The sequence below is a fragment of the Cupressus sempervirens genome, chromosome 6 (genome assembly GCF_028749045.1).
Source record: "Cupressus sempervirens isolate cs-2001-9-10 chromosome 6, ASM2874904v1, whole genome shotgun sequence".
In the NCBI taxonomy this organism is placed as follows: domain Eukaryota; kingdom Viridiplantae; phylum Streptophyta; class Pinopsida; order Cupressales; family Cupressaceae; genus Cupressus; species Cupressus sempervirens.
The window spans coordinates 294,308,874-294,328,181 of NC_143123.1; the positions used below are offsets into that span (position 1 = coordinate 294,308,874).

Below are 19,308 nucleotides of genomic sequence, written 5' to 3' on the forward strand. Positions count from 1 at the left end.
TCACGTATCGCGTCTCAAAAAGGCATAAAGCAAACATGTTGTCCCATCTTCCACCTTACCCATACTGGATGATGAGGGAAGACTTGAGTTGAGCCTTGGGGATATTCTGGATACCAAGGAGAGACATTTGTATCAGTGGATCATTAGAGAGTTTATGGTGAAGTGACAAGAATTTCCAAATAAGGATACAACTTGGGAGCCTGAGGATATACTTCAGCACCCTAGACTATGATTGCTTGGGGACAAGCAATCTTGGGGAGGGAGGACTATAATGTCCCCATTTTAGCAGGTTCGTGTAGTTGGGCATAGTCAATTCATCACTGTGACTCTCATGAGCTGATAGTTTATTTGAGGGTCTTTGTTGATTGACTTGCTATTTATACGAAGTCAATCATGGGCGATTACTATTTTTAGCAATGCAATAGAGGCACATGGTACTGACCATCATCGGTATTTGATTGGGTCAATTAATGGAGCTTCATATGATGAGTTGTTTATTAAGACTATCTTAATAAATGATTTTATCATTTAAGCGTTATAATTTGAAAGTCTGTCAAAAGTGTATTAAAGAAGCCAAATTGCATTTTGTGTTAAAAATGAGACTCCAAGGAGAAAATTGACCCATTCTTGCCTATTGCTTTTATTTCTAGTGAATTCTTGGCAGAAGTTTTCTTCAAGGTTTGTGAGGACTGGTTCCTCTTTTGGTTTGCACTTTGAACCGTTGAAACATATGGTAAATTGTGCTCTAAATTTCTGAGATCAATCCTGATTACTCTGATTGTAATTTTGGTGATGTTGTATACCAAAATTATCAATTATCTTGCTGCATTTCGATCAGGGGTTTGGACGCCAATTGTTTCCTCCATTTTGGCATGATTGTGTTGTTACTTGGAAAGCCATTGTTAGTCGTTATTGGGGAATTACTGCAGCTGTGTTTTATACTCTTTTTTGACGTCAATTTGTTTGCCTTCGTATTGCTATTAATGCAACTAGAAGACATGCATGAAATCTGCAATTAAGGGTGGTCAACCTGCAAATCATTTTATGACTTGGGCAGCCAATTGAGGAGATCAGGGATCTCTTTGGAAGCAGCATTTACAAAGTATAAGCTGCGTTTGAACCTGTTTTACTGAGTTTGGCATTTGTAATTCAATCAATCTGCTGCCACATACTTGGGCGCCAACCACATTCAAGTTCCTATTTTAATTGCAAATTACATGAGAATTATTTGTAATAAAATTGCAAGTGCCTAGATTGCAAGTCATTGGTTCTATATTAGCATTGTTAGTAGTTGTTATTTGTTATTCATTTCAGTACTCTTATATATTTGAAAATCCAAAAACCTATATAATGCAAAAAAAAAAGGGAAAAAAAGGAAAAAAAAACATTATCCAGTATTGCAGTAGTGTGAGCTAGCAGGGCTCTGACATACGCCTGATAAAACATACAGACAAATTTGATTCAAATATAAGAACCGGCGTCTCAAATCAAGGCACCATTTTGTCCATATTACTATTCGAAAGACTGCTTTTACTCGTTCCTTACTCATCAACCATGAGAAACGGATTTATTATTGTTCTGCTATAATTATTTAATAATTAGTGTATATCGGGCATTTAAACAAACAGTACCAAAGGCATCCTAAATTTATCGTCAGATATTACAGAGACACCACCATATCTAGTTTGCATTCCAAACATTTATTTTTTCTTATACTTCATTGATGCCCTGTTATTGACACAGCATCATCATATCAAGTTCACATTTCAAATATTTGTCTTTTCTTAAACTTCATCTATGCCTTGGTATGTGTCATTGATGCAGCACATATAACACAAGATACCCTATACGAATGTGCAATATCTGATGTCAAACAAACTTCACAATTAGAGATTTACAGATGTCTGTTGAAGGTATGTTACCAAAACAAAATAAATATTGTTGTAATTCCATGTTGATTAAAGATTATTCCAACAAAATGTATCTTCACATCAATGACAATTTTCAACACTATGGATCCATCAAATGAAGATGTACTTATACTTTGGATATCTAACAGTGGCACTTGCATGCCCGCTTTCTATGTCAAAGAAGTTGTTTCTCCAAAGGGAACAGAGAAAGAAAAGATGAAGTATGATAAATAGAAATATTCCATCTCACCTTCTCAAGTCACTTTATATGTGGATGATATTCGAGATACAAAGCTTGGACACCTAGACATGGGTGAATTCCTTGAGAGGGTTGAAACTTCAACCAAAGCTGATATGATTCTTGTCAGACAGAGTTACATCCACCTAGTTGCTACTTTTCCTATTACATCCCAATTTTTGGCTCAATTTTAAATGTTCCTTTATAGTCATTGAGGCTTCATGCAAAGTTGAGTAGTTGGTTAAATTAGTTATTTGTTATGGTTTCATGTGAAAATGAAGTGTTGGTTACTCGTTACGATCTCATGGGCAATTCGAATATTGATTATTTGTTATGACAACGTATGAATTGGAAATAGATGGCTAATATGATCATATGCTATGATAATTTTGACTTCGTAAAATGATGAGCAATATGTTGTTACCATGATAAATTTTCACTTGCAATAACATGGCAAAGGGGGAAAGCATTGCTAGAGAAGGAATTGGGCACAGGGGCACCACCTACCATTGTGCCAAAAAGTAGGAGTCTTGACCGCCATGGCTAAGGGAAAATGGCCAGGTAAGCAAAGGAACACAAAGGGACTATCATGAGCTAACCAAGTAAACACATTTAATAAGACAATAAAAGTATTCACTTGAGCATGAGCAAACTAAGAACAATTGTAATTTATGGTGGTAAGCTAGCTATCATTATAATAAAACATAAGGAGTAAAATTATTATTCCACCCTAAGTAAATGTTTTATTATTATTTCCGTTTTATGGCAATGGGGTTAATATTTTTCATGTCATCGACCCTATGTATTATTTTCAACTTTTGGCAATATTTCAATATTATTATTACTTCTTGGCAATGGTTTCATTATTTCATCTTGAGCGACCATATTTCTATTTCATCAGCCGTATATTATTTTAGTGGTCACTTTAATATCATTGCCACATTGAACCTGTTGGGTGGATATTTTGCAACCGACAGTTTTGGGTAAATAAGATGACCAGCCACAGCATGTGAGACAAAGTCTCTCCTACCTTAAAGGGAAGGCTCCCCTTTCTCACCATTCCTTGGATCAACTCAAGGTAAGAAAGAAGTTGAGAGATTTTGTAAAGGGTGTTACCAATATTCTTTCCTCTTAACTTTCAAGAAAAAAATCCACTTACTCATGGAGCGAATAATGGGCAAGGTGAAATCTCTAACTACACTTCTATCTAATAGCTAGAAATAGTGATACCAATAAACCAACACCAACTCAAAGGCTGATTGAAAGCGTACCGGTTTGGCTCTAAGTCCTACTTGTCTAATTTATGAGAAAAATCACTACCATTGGGACGCAAAGACTTCCAGAAGTAGATGATCTCTATTCTATAAGAAAAACCTCTACCATTGGGGCGCAAAGACTTCTAGAAGTAGGGAAATTCTAACTATTTTTTGTGAATTTGAGATGGTAACACAAGCTACAATCAAAACTTTTAATCTATGTATTATCACAACCGCTACTAGTCAAAGCTTCAGCTCCAATTGGTTCTTAAATCACTATGCTCTATTATTAAACACACAATAATGACATGAATCAAAGACAATAGGCACAAATTATAGTCAAAGCTTATAATTTTGTCTATCACAATTGCTTCCAGTCAAAGCTTCAAATCCAATTGCTTCTTTTATTCACTTTTCTCCCAAATTCGTACTAACAATCAAAGTTATACTTGTGCAAGTTTGGAAGAGCTTTCTTGTATACAACAAAAGATGATTTTTACAATAAGCGGGCACTCCTTTATATAGGCAAAGGAGTTGAGAAAAAATATGGAGGAAAATGTGGAAGCAACTCAACCAACTTTGACCAAGTCTAACTAGAAGAAAAATTATTGGGTTACATGCAACTCACATTACATGTAACTACACATTTTCATGTAATACATCATCTTCAATTACAAACATGAAAGAAGAAGAAGAAGAAGAAAGACGGAAAAGAATTGAAACAATCCTAGGGATTGTTTTGAAAGGCCTTGTACTTGGCAATGCTATCCCAAATGATCACAAGATCGAAAGTTCTTGTATTTTGTACCACTGCATTCACCTTGATAATCATGGTGTTACGTCTTTTGATAAACTCTGACTCTCTTTGATGAATTGTTCTTTGTCATTTGAAAGCTTGATGTGATCAAACTTTTCCCGCTCAAGTTCTCGTGAATTCTTCTTTTGTAGATCAGCACATTCTGGAATCTTTGACACTTTGAAAACCTTCTTGACAGTGTCCGGATGTAAACTTAGAATAACTTTCCATCAGCACCTTTAACTTTTTTTTCATTTTTCTTTTTTTTAAAACAAAGTGTTTGGCGCATCTTCACATGAACAATTTCTCAGACAACATCAGGAAAATGGAGACCAAATGAATTATTGTTTTTTTAAAGCACGCCTTCTTTACTAGATGTCTTCATTCTTTATAAAAAATTTGGCATATCTTGACTTGATGCAACATGAAAGTTTCAATGGGTTTGAATCCATGAAAGCTTTGAGATTTGAGTTGCAATGACGAATCCATGATGAGTGGGTATTCGAAGTATGGATTGTTTACCGTACAGGATAAACGGTTTAATGCATACAAACAATAGACAAGAACATGTAACACGGCAGTACTCCTTTTATTATTCACATATATGCCAAAGAGATTACATAGTGCTTCCAATGATGATTACAACCATGATCCAAAGTTCATTCCGGAAGGTGTACATATACCGTTCCAAAGGGGTGACTCAACCGTCATGCGTCCTTTCGGATGCTAATCTACCTGTCGGCTATTTTATAACTTTACCGAGAACATCATACCCCCCAAAAAGAAAAGTCATTTTCGAACGACAATTACTAAATATTCACCCATGCCACTTTCTCTGCTTCCAACTCCTGGGTACACTAAGCCAAGTGTCACTAAACTGCCTTTAATTAGATGATCAACTCCTTTCGAGCTCTCTATGCATCCACCAAGACAACTTCACGTCCAACACCTACTCCGGGTGCCTCAAAGCGTATCACCCCTCTCGAAAGGCTTGCTCTATTGTTCCCTCCACCTCTGGTACACAGACACTCCATGCCTGCAGCAACTCCAAGCCTCATCAACTAGTCATACTTCCCACAACTAATAACTAAAGCGATTGGGGATCTAGGGGTCAAGGGGCAGCGCTCCCGCCGCCAAGACCAAATTAGCACTCTCAAACCCACACAAAAGTCCATGGAACACACCATTTTTGTGATTTTCTTCCAATCCTACTCTCTTTTTGGCAACTGCTTATGTTTTACTAACTATTTATATCTTTCCCTTCCCTTGGGCATCATGCGTTATTCATTCTAAACATTTTTTATTTGTCATCATTTTATTTTTTTTTGTTAGCTGTAGATACTTCCTCTAAGTTTTTCTTTCACTTCCTCCTTCCTGCAAACTCCATTTGTTCTTTAGCTTAGTTAGGTCAATCCTTGTTTCACAAATTCCTCTCCTTCCAAGTGTCCGTACGGCCCTCCTGCAAGGCTTCTGTGAACAGCTTCCCTTGCATGGCTTAAAATATTGTACGGTCTCTCAATTATTCAGCCTATACGGTGGTAGAAGCGGTACGAATGTCACCAAATCTCATAAATTCCTTTTTTTTCTGCATCGTATGGTATTTTATGCTAACCGTACAGTGTGTCATGGCATCCATACGATTGCAATGTATCTCCCCCCTGTTTGTTGCATGACTATACAGTGTCCTACGGTCTCCAACTTAACCGTACAATTTTCCTAGATGTTCGTACGATCTGCGAATGCTCCTTGTACAATTTTTGTTTAATGCTCGTACAGTCGGTTTCATAAACACTCGCCATACAGTTTTCCACACTGCCCGTCCACTGTCTTTAGATGTCGTACGGAGTTTCAAGGATGCGCCAAGATGTCGTAAAGTGTTGCAAAGGGACTATGGTTTCTACAAGTTAGTTATACGGCCGTACCATGATCTTATAACTTTTTTTCTTTTTTCTTTTTTCTTTTTTTCTTCTTTTTTTTTTTCCTTTTTTTTCTTTTTTTTCTTTATTTTCATTCTTTTTCTTTCTTTTTTCTTTTTTTGAACACTCCCTGTCCCCTTCTATCAGTCACCTCTACCCCCATTCAATAATGGTCATTCTGTCTTTTACAACCCTCTGACTAATCGTATGGCAATGCCTCCTTCATTCTCCCACCAATCCTGCAAAGGTCGTACAGCCACTTCTTTTTTCCTGGGCGAATGATCCAACTTTGCTCTTCTAGGTCATACGGTCGTACGATATTTCTTCATATGGCCGCTTCCATGTCTTTTTGTTGTTTTAATTGCTCCTTTGTATGACGTACGATACTTTCTTCCTCCCAATAATGCTCTTACATGTCCGTACAGCCCTATGTTTATCTTCTACCATACAAAAGGTCGTACAGTGCTTTATCCTTCACAGACAGTGCATGTGTGTCCGTACGGTCGCCTCATTCAGTCGTCCATACGGTTACCTTGTTTGATTGTACAATGTTGTCTAGCAGTGTGTATCCCCCTCTGTGACCGTACGGTTTTGTTCATGTACCATACAGTGATGTACTCATGTCTGTACAGTACCCTACCTAGTTTGTATGGTCCTTTCATGAATTCGTACGGTTGCTTTGTCTAGGTTGTACAATACTTCCTTGCCTGCTTCCCGAAGGTCGTACAGTGGTAGCTCTTTGTTCGTATGGATCCTCCAGTCTGTACGGTATGTTTCCCTTGCCCTGTGCTTGCTATATGGTGCACCTTCAGGTCTCTTCCTGCAAATTTCCAACCGTACGGTGTATCCTTCTCTTCTCCACATGGGTCAAAGCTCTCTCTTCTCCCACCAGTATGTTTTTTGGTTCAATATCATCTCCGAGGTTCATGGTTTGTACTGTGGCCTCTTCATATTTTATTGTCTTATCTTCACTGAACGTATGGGCTGGTGTTTCATCCACCTGCGCTTCTCCTTCCTCTAGTTCACTATATTCCTCCAGAACTCGTTTCTTTTTCTTCTTCGACGCCCAACATATTGCAGCTCGAGAAGAGTTCGTAATCCTCCATCTGCCAATAAAATAGTCCATTCACTAAATCTAGATTATCCTCATTCGACCCTTCTTCCAATCTCAATACTCCCTCTTCATCAAGTTCCATTCTCGTCTTTCCCTCGTCATCCCCTCCACCTTTGCCTTTGGAATCCGACGACGCTGCCTCCTCACCTACCATTTGTGTGTGCAGGGCAATTATGAATCTTTTGCCTCCGCGCTCCATTGATAGGGTATTCTTCTTCCAGTCATACTTAACCCTTGCGTGTATAAGCCATCCTTGGCCCAGAATGGCGTCATATCCTCTCCTCTTTAGCGGGATGATGACAAAATCGAGTAGGAACGGTTGTGTTCCAATAGTCACTGGTTGTGCCATTAGGATGCCGAGAGGATTAATGCCGTGTTGTTCTGTCATTAGTAATTAAAATGTAGGTGGCCACAACGTCGGCAGTCCCAACTTCTTCCAGGTATCTTCTAGTAGGACGTTTACCCCTGAACCTCAGTCCACAATTGTGTCTGAAAGGACCGTTCCTAATATACCCATCTCGATGACCGCCAAAAGTGAGGGCTAACAACATTGGGTCCACTACACTTGCTTCGCTTTCCTTTTCACTTCCATGTTCTCCTGGTAGTTTAGCAGTTGGAGCGATGTTTGTGAGTGTCGATCGAAGTTGACGCATTGTGAGGATCAAATCATTTAACTTGATTGGTATTTCAATTTGTAATATCTACCTTATGATGTTTTGTTCTGCGCAATTCCTCGTTGAGGTACCGGTAGTGTCCTTCAATTGTGATTTCTCTACCTATGTTGCTTTCTCAATTTTCGCCGGCGCTTCTTCCAATCTCTTCTTTTCTTCTGTTAGGTCGGGGTACAGTTTTGCTTGTTTACGAGTGATTGCCAAGATTTCTTCTTCATCCACGCCGATGTTGATCAAATTCACTCCTGATTTCGGCCACTTGGCATCTTCATGATCTCTAGGACCGCACCATCTGCATAACAACTTTGGTGCATTTGTTGATGTACAGTTCCGTGCAAAGTGGCCCCACAAATTGCATGCTCGGCATTGAACCATCGGGCGACCGTTCGCATCGTACTAAATTCGGCTACAACTCCCATTATTATTGTTGGTATTGTTGTTTTGCCCTCTTCTATTATTTTTGTACCCACCCGAAGTGGCACCGTCATTGCTGGTGTTTCTGCTCCCTCCTGATGTGGAAGTCTCCTGTGTCAAGAGCACTTGTTGATGCCCTCTGGTTTTCATATTGAAGGGGCATTCTTTTGTAGAATGTCCCATAATTTGATAGATATCACAGAATTGGTTTTTCGGGCAGGATCCCTTCGTGTGACCTTCTGTCTTGCATTTTGTGCACCATAGTTCGTTTCCCTTCGTCTCTTTCTGCATATTCTTAAATTCCTTCATCATCTTGATCAAATCTTTCTGGAGAGCTCAAACCTTCTTATTGTCATTTTTGTCACCACTACTATCTTCTTTCGAAGATGAGTCCTCTAAGTTGGATGAGCTACTTTTCTTCTTCTTTTCCGTTTTCTATTCACTCTCTAAGTCCATCGCCTGATTGTACACTTCGGTGTATGATGATGGCGGCACAATCTTCATTTTCTTCCTTAACTCCGGGCATAGTCCTTCAATGAACCATCATTTTTTCATCCCATCTACTGGCTTACTTTCCATTTTATTTACTAATTCTTTTAGTTTTCTGACATATACATGGAGTGTTTCTTTTTTCCCTTGCTTTGTGGTGTAGATTTCTACTACGATCTCATTGTCATCTCGCAGCAATTGAAATTCGATGATAACTCCTTTTTAATTGTTGCCCAGGAAGTTAATTTTTGGGGATCTGTGTCGGCAAATCAATCAATTGCTACACCCCTTAGGGTTGCTGGAAATTGTCGAACCCATTCATTTGTGTCGGTTACACCATTCGCAGTCCAAATTGTTTCGCATGTCTTATAGTATCTGATTGGATCGGCCGTTCCATCACCATCAAACTTTGGCAATTTTTCCTTTCATCCAGCCATTACTATTTGAGTTGCAGGTACTTGTTGTGTACCCGCACACCCGCGTTGTTCTACACACCCGCACTGTTCTGCTCATCCATGCTATTTCGAACTGTCATCTTATTTCCAACAGCCACATTACTTGGTCAAAAAGGGTTTCCCTCAAACGAATTTGTCCGTTTCGAAAGTGTATCGCAGATGAAGAGTTCACTCCACGTTCGTGCTCCCTCGGCACTCCGAGCAGTGCGAATTAATTCCCTTCCGTCTAGATTCTCTTCCCTCGACATATACAGGTTAAGAAACTTCTTCTTTGTTTCTTCTACCAAATTCAACCACTATCGAATCTTTTCTAGCAATTCCTCGGCACTCCTTTATCTACTAGGTGAATGCGCTCCCTCTGTCTATGCCCTTTCACCCTCTCGGTGTCCGTCGGCAATCTGCTGAAGCCTCCATCTGCACTCGGCTTATTGTGCCAAAATTAAAATTTCTTGTGCAGTGTGTATTTCATCTTTTTCCTTTAGCTTACTCTTATTTTTGTTCAATTGATTCGGCATTAGTCTTCATTCCGTTGCCTTCATTCTAGGTATATGGGGCAATGGCGCCAAATGTTTATCATACGAGGTAAATGGTTTAATGCATACAGACAATAGACAAAAACATGTAACGCAGTAGTACTCCTTTTATTATTCGCATATATGCCGAAGAGATTACATAATGCTTCCAAAGATTATTACAACCATGATCCAAAGTCCATTCCAGACGGTGTACATATACCATTTCGAAGGGGTGACTCAACTATCACGCGTCCTTTCGGATGCTAATCTACCCGTCGGCTATTTTATAACTTTACCGACAACATGGATTAGATACTTATGAAACACATGTGATGGCTATAAATGAACCAGAAAGCATATGTAGAGGATGGAAAACTGTAGGTCGAGAGAGAGAGAAAACATGAAGTAGGTGATGAACATGCTGTGGGACATGAAAGTGAAACACATGGGAATGCATGTAAATGAAAACTCTTGATTTTAAAAAAGTGAATTGGGCTTTCAAGATGTCATTGCACAGAAAGTGGATTACATGTATATGTAATATGTAATAAGAAACAGAAAGTTAGATGACATGCGAATGCAGATGCAGAATGAGATGCGAAGTGTTGTGGCATGGAAAGATGAAAATGGAATGTGATGATGCTTTTGCATGAAATGGAAGATGGAGTAAAGTGAAACATCAACAAGTTCTTGGGAAAGAACTTGCAACTTCTCCAAAATGAAGAAAACCGAAAAGCAAACACGCAAAATATAAAAACAAACTTCAAAAGAAAAATGTATCTTTGGCAAAAGACTCAAACATGTCAACAAGCAAGCCACTTCAACATGCAATTTTGAATTTGGAGTTTGAGAAAAAACCAAAAACATGAAAATGAACCATTTCATCATTCTTAAAAGAAAAATACACTTTCCATGGCATCTAAGTCAACAAGTGTAAATTATCAAGCTAAAACATGCATAAAATCAGCAAGATAAGCACAAATTAATTAGCAAGAAGGAAAGTGTCCACTTACATGATGATTGTGTACCAAAAATGAAGGAGGAAGAATCTCCAATGTTGAAAAATTCTCAAAGAAACTTGGATTTTTTCAAACTTTGCAAGAATAATTCTAATGGGCAGCAAATGAGGCATTTTCAATGCACAATGCGAAAAACGTGCCGTAAAATCCCTCAAACTTCCAACATTTTAGCAAACGATGAAAGAAAAACCCGTTTTTGATAAAAACGTGATTCCAAAAGGGCATTACAAGTCATTTTTTACCATAGAAGGCAAAAATGTGCCCTCCAATATCATCTAGAATTATTAAAACTTCAAAACGACTCCATATTGGGCAAAAACGTGCATTTTGGAGGCCCAAATCTAGGTGTTTTTTCCAAAATGTGGCTCCAATGAGGCTGAAACAAAACGCTTTTAGCATGAATGAGGTTGCCAAATGCATGGGAATGCATGCGGATGCAAAAACACCTCTTGAGGGAAAGATTTCAAGTCATTCCATTGAGAAATTTAGCAGAAATCACCAAAAAACAGGTTCTTGGAGGCCAAAGTCATGAAATTCTTCAAAAACGCATTTTGGAAGAGCAAATGCATGAGGTTGAATGCAAACGGACCTTTTTTGTGTGATTACATGTTTTAAATATGCACAATAGACCCAAACACACCTTTTAGAGGCCCTTACATGTAATGGACTCTCCCAACGAAAAAAACAACCTTTTTGGTGTATATGCATGTTTTAAAAACATTTTTTTTTGCCCAAAAATGGGTTTTGGAGATGCAATTACATGTCTTTGGTGCAAAACACACCTTTTTGGTGCAATTACATGTTTTAGTTACTTGTATATACAACCCAAGGCAAAAACTCACATTTTTTATGCATATGCATATAACATATGTAGCTCAACTTTTTGATGTCATTGCACATTTAAGTTGAGTTTACATGGAATTACATCAAAAAGGTCCACTTTTAAGATGTCATTGCACATTTAAGTGATTTTACATGCAATTGCATCAAAAAGGTTCACTTTTAAGATGTCATTGCACATTTAAGTGATCAAATGTCAATTTAATTTTGATAAAAATTACTTAAGTGGGACATAAATTATATTTACATTATCATATTAATAATATAATGTGTAAATATCATTTAATAAGTAATATTTACTAGAGCATTTGATTTAATTATCAAAAATTAAATTGAACTATATAGTTAATATAGTCACTTAAGTGAGAAATCTAAAAGTAAACTCAACTTGAAAATATAACATAAAGTGCACTATAGTTACTTTAAGTGAAAATTTAAATGATAAAGTAACTTTAAACCATAACATAAAGTGAATTTAAGTTATATTTTTCAAAAAGTGAATGTCAAATTAAAAATATAACATGATATTTTTAATTCGTGCAGTTGCATCAAAAAGGTCCACTTTTGACACTAAATTGGTCATATATTTTGATTGCCAACTCGGATTAAGCCCTAAGATAGAGGAAATCGAAGGGAAAACCAAAAGTAATGACTTGAGCAAAACCAAAGAACTAAAAACCAAGAAACACACACTCAAAAATGAAAGAAAGGATGATGAAGGCCTCGAAAATCAAGCATAGGCTCAACAAAAAGAAAAAATGCAAAAGACTTGACGAAAGCCTTTAGTAAGATTATTAATTATATCAATTGATGTTGCTTGATTGATCAATACAAACTAATTAAATAATGAAAAAAAACTTAGAGAAATGCGAAACTAGTTTTAAAAAGTTGTGTACTGTTACCTACATTTTGTCACCACAAAATGCAGGACAACAAAACCAATGACCTTGTATCTTGCAACTCCTTGCCATCTTTGCAATCTTGCTCGTAACTAAGCATGCAGCCGAGAAGGCTAAGTTATGATACGAAAGCTCATTCTAATATAACATTCTTGCCCCTGGCAGAAACCACCACCACATACAGAGTTATTTCTATCTTTTTGCACTTGCTTGGCAACCATCCCTACAAATTAATCACACGCTCTACAGACGATAAAGTTCAGTTTAAATCAATATTGTTGTGCCTAATCCAAGCGGCAGTAGTCAATTATCATCCTCGCTTGCATAGCTTTTCGATGTTTGGACAACTAAGTTCAATCAAACTGTTCAGGCTATGCAAGTATCGACCACCATTTTAGGTCATGAGATCATCATTATTGTTAGCTTATGCTCAAATTTCAAAAGTTATATTTAAGCATGTTTGAAGCCAATCATGAAAAGTTAATTAGAATAGATCATCATATGAACCGATGTTCTCTCTTTATATATATATATATATATATATCTCTTGAGATAAACAATAGCAGCTTGCGAATCAGAATTGTATTGTTTTAGATTCAATTACTTTTACATATAGCCAGCGCTCGAATGGCTGATGCATTGGTTGTGCGTAGAATGCTTAAACATTCATCTATCTTTTACTATACAGGCGCCAGAAAGGCAGATGTATTGCCTGTGCAAATAAATGCTTTAGCATTCAACTATCTTTTATTATGTCAAATGCCAGAATGGCAGATCTATTGGCTACGCATATAATAGTTTAAACATTCAAACTTCTTTTATAAATGCCAAGGCCAGTTCGGCAGAAACATTGGCTTTGATTACAAATGTTCATACACCCAACCAATGAATCATCCCGGAAGATCAGCATGGTCGAGATGAATGGTATAGATTGGAAATCATTGAACTATGGTTTATTCCTGCATGATAAAAGAAAAGAACCATCAGTAACTCAAGCAAGTAATTATGATTTGTTTAAAAACCCATGTTAGCTCAAAGTAGTCCAACTTATAGGTCTTGTTGTCTAGTCAAGCGATGTGTTGACACTTTACACCAGGATGCTCAGTGGTTGGATAGTGGTGTCCCAAACCTAATTCCCAGGGTAGGGAGGGCCTTTTTCAGTAGAGATTGTGTGGGGATATTTAAGGGTTCGCAATTGGGAGGTTAAGCCCTTGGAAATGCTTCTCCTCTCCACTAGATGCCAAAAATTGCACAAGACAAAGATATGATATGCATTCAAATATCTACTAGTAACTAGTATTTTACTATTATGAATTTGCCATTTCAAGTTGAACATATGTTAGGTGGTTAATATTGTTTAATCAGTTATTTTCTTTCCAGTTATTCGGTTATAGCAATTGTTTCTCTTCCATCTGAATATTTAAAGTAGCTGTGAAATTGTCTTCATGCGATTATGAAAACTACTTTATCTCTATTAGTAGAAAAGATCTCTCTTCCATTAAGTAACGGATGGTTACAATGGCTGTTATATTCATTATATTTGTTGAATGAATACTCCTTCAATTGTTAGTTAAGATTTGTTTTTCAGTTAAACTAATTATAACATTAACCTCTTTCATATTAACATGTAATATAGATGTTATAACTGCCTTCTCATGCTCATGAATATGCAATAGTAACTGTCTTCAACGATGTGATAGTTGTTAGCTAAGGCCACAAAAAAGGGGATGTTACATATGCCCTAGAGCCAGAAATTGTTATGGCATGTGCAAAGAAATTTCACTATTTGTCTAGAACTATCAGAGATCAAGATGGGAAAACCATCATCAATTTGGATTCTGAGACCATAGACTGAATCTTCAAAGTACCACCCGTTTCTATGGTCATGGACACAGCAAAGGAAAAGGCCTTAGAAGGTGGAATGATGGGAAACAGGATTCTATAAAATATGTCAATGATCATTGGTTTATTAACAAGACGCCAACTTGTCAAGATGGCCTAAGGGGGTTCGCCAGTCAGATTTCAAGGAAGAGATTAATGATCTTATCACATTGCTTAGCAGAATTGTAGGCCTCAGAAAATTCAACATTTTTGGGACATGGATGTACAAATTTCTCTCCTTGATAATTAGATCAAAGAGGACAATATTCTAGGAGAGATGATCAATGACATTCTCTATGAGCAATTGTCTAAGGTGACTATAACTTGCGCTTCTACATGAGATCTTACCTAGTATACATTGTTGCCACCCTTGGGTCCTTTTCTAGCCTCCCAAGCAAAGGGGATAGATCATTGATGTTTGTGTGGGACTACCATGAACAGCTAACTTTGAGACCCAACCACATTGATTATCAGAGGGTGCAAGATGCTTTCTATGGACACTACATGTGTTTATTTGACTAGAACAAGATGAAAGAGTACGGTTGCCTCTTTCTACCATTTCCCAACTTTACATATATCAGGTGTAATGTTCTACTTGAGTGAGGATCTAGGAATTGGCATTGGGTGAGAGGGAACCTTAGGCCATACAGGCATAAAAAATAATGTAATGGAGAGGGCACACATAGATGTATGATCGAGTGGGAGGCAATACCGAGGTACTTAGGCATGCAGGCAGAGGGTCAAGGGTGTACAAAAAGGTCATGTGGCAAGGAATAAGCAGTTTGCACGGTGATATCTACCTAACCCTGTGGAAGTTTTGTTGGTCGACGAGTTGTCTTGTTGGTCGTATAGTGTTGTCCTCAATTTTGACATCACAAAATTGAGGCAACCCTATGCAATTTTCTCATGAATTCGTAGACTTAGCCTCTTTGTTTTAACGTTTTCATAAGGTGTCATTAAGAGATTTTGTTATCCCCAAATTGCACTCTATGTAACTTTGTTAGTGTGTTTCTTATAAAAGCCACCGTCAAGTTTAATCCCCAATGTTTGCAAAGAAGCATTTTTCTTCTCTGATTGCACACTTTATTTTAGTTTAACTTTCATGTCTTTTGTTTGGTTTTCTTCTTGTTGTAAATAGTTTGGAGTCTTGTTTTTGCCTTATGTTAATAGCCCTTGTAATTCCACTCATTTCGAACTAACCTATAAAATTAAATTAATATTTTAAATTTTAACTCATTCTAAGTTGATTTGACCATAGTTTTTAATGTTTTATGAAAATTAGTCTTCTTAAGTCTATTTTCATGTTACGTTATTGAAAACTATAGTCATTTTATTAAATTGAATTACATGAGACATTAAAAATGCATAAAGTTGGGGTTTTTATCACTTAAAGCATATATCAACATGCTAAACACTTAATTAAAACCTTAGTGCCAATAAATTTAAGTCATAAATACATGTTAGTGGGCATTTTAAATACAATATCATGTTATTTAATCTTTTAAACCACTTAAAGTGGAGAATTCCAACCCAAAAGCATGTGTTATTGTATTTTTAGAGTTTATTAATGTGTTTATTAACTTGAGTTAGTTATAAAGAGCACAGAGGTGGGGATTTTTAACTCAAAAACACATGCGATTGCCAAAACATGTGTTTTTCTTCCTCAGAAACACATCATTACTTCTTTAAGAGAGGTTTTTGAACATGTTTACGCATATAAGTGGGCTTTTTGATCTCCAAAACACGTGCTTTTCAATTCTAAAAGCACGCCATTACTCATGCTAGTGTTAAAAAGCATAAGGGTGGAGATTTTTATGTGAAAAGTGTCTTTACTTTTATAACATGTAGTTTAAAGCTAAAATCACTTCAGGTGGGGAATTTCAACCCAAAAGCACATGCTTTCATCACCAAAAAGTGTGTCTTCAATGGTTTTATAACTACAAGGCTTGAGGGTGGCAATTTTTGGCTCAAAAGCACATGCTTCTGGCTTTGAAAAGTGCATCTTTAATGATAAATACATGGATTTGAAGAAAGTTGCATTTTTTTCCAATAGCACATGCTTTTGCAACCAAAAAGTGCATCTTTACTTCATAATATGAGGCGTTTAGATCAAATACCCAAAAATTATGATTTTTAGCTGTATAACACATGTTTTAACTTTGAAAACTTCACTTTCTTGGGCTTTTGTTCTCCAAAAACGGGTTTTCAACCTTCAAAGACTCATTCCATGAGCATTGCTTGGTGGCTTTAAGATATTTATAGGTCATTTTTGCCTAAAATCACCTAAGGATCACATTGAGCTATTCAAAAAGGGAGTTTGTTGAGTTTTTTGCTCATTTCTCAACCCATCTTGGGCATGTTTTTGCCCAAAAACGTCTTAGTTTTGAGCAATTTGCACCACTAAAACAGCAAGTGTTTGGATCAAAGTACGTTTCAAAGCATTTATTATCCTTCCTAGCCTACATTCAAGTCCTTTATATCACTTGATATGTTTTGGATGTCATTTCTAAATTCTTTGCATATTGCACATTGCACATTGCTTGGTCAAAATAGTTGCTAAAATGATGCAATTTTTGGCACTAACTACCTGCTCTTGGCAAGCTACGAATCTTGACTCATTTCTTGCAAGAATTGAGTCAAGATTCAAAGTATATTTAACACCTCATCTTGCAATCTTCTAAATCCAAAGTCTCTTTGATTGCAATTTTAGATTTTGCAAGTGTTTAAAACGACTTCTTCTCTTGCCTCTTGAGGAAAAGGTATAATTCCTTGTTATTCTTCATAAGATTTTTGTTGTATATATTTATTGTCTTGTTTATACAAGTCTCTTTATTTCGATTTCCAGATCTTCATGTATATATGATGTGCTGCTTCTATTTTTCATCTACATTCTTCAAGTTGCATGTCCAAGCACTTCATCATGGTTGTACATGCAGTCAAGATTAAAAAAATGTTCTTAGAAATAACTCTCACAAAGAAAGCACATTCACCATATGCTTAGCTTGCAAAAAAGCCCATTTCTATGCTCACATATGTTCTTTTCATATCTTGCCGAAAAGCCATAATGGTGAATCCTTACATGCGCATACACGTTTGTTTATGACGAAAATACAAAGTCTCATCATAAGCAAACATCTTTCCATTCATTTTTCATGCTTTTTCCATAAGAATAACCTTGCTGTCCGCACATGCTTTTGTGTTTGAAAAACCCCTTTTTTGGTATTTTTACCATATAAATGTATGTTTTGAGCTAAAATCATCATTTGCATTTGCTGCCCCAGTAACTTCTAGCCCTACCTTCCACACAAAATTCCCATTTTCCACGTTTCAAAGCTCAAATCTTTAATATGGATCCTCCCTTTGAAGATGTACTTACATTTTGGAATTTTCATGTCATAGTTGCTTGCGTATACACAATTGTTATGATAGAGGACACTGTTCCCACGCAAAGGTAAATAAAGGCAAAAAATGGAGTAGCAATATGATCAATATTACAACTCCATGCCTCCTTCACAAGTTTCCTCTTATTGTGAAGGCATCAAGGATACCAAAATCTCACACTTGGATATAAAAGATTTCCTAAAAAGGATAGATGAAGCATCCATAAGCAATATGTTGTACATCAAACAAAGTTGCATCCATCTAGCATCAAATTTTTCTTTAGCGTCTCATGAACCCGAGTTCATATTTGCATGTGCCAAGAATCTTGATGTTCCATCAAGGACGATCAGAGATCAAGATGGGAAGACCATCATAAGCTTAGGTCCAAAGACCATTGACTAGATCTTCTGAGTTCCACCTGCTCCATTGGTGACTAACATCAGCAAACAAAAGGCATTGGAAAGATGGAATAGTGACATAGCTAAATGCAGTAGGTACGTAAATGCCAACTGGTTGATCAACAAGAGGCCAAATCTTGTTAGATGGCAAAAGGGTGTGCGTTATTCTAACTTCAAGGAAGTGATCAATGATCTCATCACTTTGCTCAATCGCATTGTTAGGCTCAAAGAGTCTAATGTCTTTAAGCCATGGATGTACAAGATCATTTCTCTCATTGTCCATTGAAAGCAAAAGAAGATCTTTTGAGGAGAGATGATATTGGAGCAGCTATCTCAACTTTCTTCTACTAGTACCTTCTATGTGAGTTTGTATCTAGTATACATCGTTGCTTCTCTAGGTTCCTTCTCAAGTCTTTCCACAAGGGTGATTGCATGACAGTGCCTTGATGGCAGCTCACACTGAAATCCATTCGCATGCATTATAGGAGGATACAAGATGCCTTCTTTAGGCATTATATGTGTTTGTTTAACAAGGATCTTCTAAAGAAGAGGGTATCAAATGAAGCATGGGCAAAGGTAAATGAGTATGGTTGTCTCTTCCAGTTTCCCAACTTTACTTACGTGAGAGTTGGGTATTTCAGAGATGAGTCATATACTCTTCCAAGGTATCCCACTGAAAAGATCATTCTCATTGAGTTGGAAAGACAATTGATGGAGGTGCAATCATATCAATCTTCATTGCATAGGCTAGGCGTTGGTATCTCATCAAAGAATCCTCTAAGGATTGGTGGTTATTCATTCTTGGCACATTAATCTTCAAGTAAGTGAACATTTTCCATTTTGTTAATTAATTCATGCTTATCTTGTTGTTTTGATGCATGTTTTAGCTTGATGTTGCACACTTGGTGATATAGATGCCATGAAAAGTGCATTTTCTCTTTTAAAATGGTGAAAAGTCTCATTTTCATACTCTGATTTTTTCCCAAATTCGAGTTTGCATTTTGAAGTAACTTGCTTGTTGACATGTTTGAGTCTAAAACTAAACGTACGTGTTTTTTCTATCCTTGTTTCATTGTTTGCTTGTTTGCTTTCTTGTTTTTCTTCTTTTGGAAGAAG

At 36.9% G+C, this 19,308-nt stretch overlaps 1 protein-coding gene across 5 annotated transcripts in view; it reads right to left on the bottom strand.

Moving 5' to 3' along the window:
- The window catches only part of LOC149552372 (fanconi anemia group F protein (FANCF)), a 235,082-nt gene that overhangs the window by 184,407 nt on the left and 31,367 nt on the right, over positions 1-19,308 (bottom strand). The gene's annotated exons all lie outside the window — the stretch shown is intronic.